This window comes from Glycine max, chromosome 16 (assembly GCF_000004515.6).
Source record: "Glycine max cultivar Williams 82 chromosome 16, Glycine_max_v4.0, whole genome shotgun sequence".
Lineage (NCBI taxonomy): Eukaryota > Viridiplantae > Streptophyta > Magnoliopsida > Fabales > Fabaceae > Glycine > Glycine max.
Genome location: NC_038252.2, coordinates 13423562 through 13424879, shown reverse-complemented (window position 1 = coordinate 13424879; position 1318 = coordinate 13423562). Strand labels below are relative to the sequence as shown.

General features: G+C 41.4%; 1 non-coding gene across 1 annotated transcript; it reads left to right on the top strand.

Annotated features, from left to right (window-relative positions):
• Positions 1-284: 284 nt before the first annotated feature.
• On the top strand, positions 285-391 carry LOC112999887 (small nucleolar RNA R71). The gene has a single exon (XR_003265105.1). It is a non-coding gene; the product is annotated as a small nucleolar RNA R71 (small nucleolar RNA).
• Positions 392-1318: the final 927 nt, after the last annotated feature.

Here is a 1318-nt window from a genome sequence, read left to right as displayed (position 1 = left end):
GGCCAGCTGGGGTTACCAAGTTAACCAATGCATCCAGTTTGCCTTCAAGCTTCTTAGTCTCAGATGATGCAGCTGAGTTTGTAGCTACCTCATGCACTCCTCTAATGACTATGACATCATTTCTGGCGCTAAACTGCTGGGAGTTGGAAGCCATCTTCTCAATTAAATTTCTGGCTTCAGCAGGAGTCATGTCTCCAAGGGCTCCACCACTGGCAGCATCTATCATACTTCTCTCCATATTACTGAGTCCTTCATAAAAATATTGGAGAAGAAGCTGCTCCGAAATCTGATGGTGAGGGCAACTGGCACATAATTTTTTAAATCGCTCCCAGTACTCATACAGGCTCTCTCCACTGAGTTGTCTAATACATGAGATATCTTTCCTGATGGTTGTGGTCCCGGAAGCAGGGAAATTTTTTTCTAAGAATACTCTCTTAAGGTCATCCCAGGTCGTGATGGACCTTGGAGCAAGGTAATACAGCCAGTCCTTTGCCACTCCCTCCAAAGAATGAGGAAAAGCCTTCAGAAATATGTGATCCTCCTGGACATCTGGGGGTTTCATGGTGGAGCAGACAATATGAAATTCCTTCAAATGTTTGTGCGGGTCTTCACCTGCAAGGCCATGAAACTTTGGAAGCAAATGAATCAGTCCAGTTTTAAGAACATATGGGACATCCTCATCAGGGTATTGGATGCACAAGCTTTCGTAGGTGAAATCAGGTGCAGCCATTTCCCTTAGAGTCCTCTCACGGGGTGGAGGTTGTGCCATGTTCTCAGAATGTGCAAAATCAGAATGCTCAGAATCAGAATGCTCAAAATTATAATGCTCAAGATCAGCATGTTCAAAATCACCAATAACAGAATGCACAGATTCACCAGTAATGGAATGCTTAGAATGATCAAAAGGTATAAAATGATGCCTAACTAATCAATGAAATGTCCTATCTATCTCAGGATCAAAGGGTTGTAAGTCAGATGGATTGCCTCTAGTCATACACTACATTCAGCATGCACACAACTAGTTGCCTTGTCATGTAAATAAAGGTGCAGGTTTGAACTACAGCTACCCTCAAATGATATCTAAATGACTTGAAATTTTGTGAGCAACCTTATAAAATGATGAGAAGATAGCACAAAAAATTTCAGACAAAAATTCAAAGTCTAACTATGAAAGCTAAAAATGGTAGGTTAAGAAAAATAAGTGAATAAAACTTGAAAAATAAAAAACTTTTGACAGAATCGCTTTTTTTTGGACGATGGAGACCTCAGCCGGCCCAAGGCCCGCTGCCACGGTGTAGGAAATTTTTTTCTACCCCAA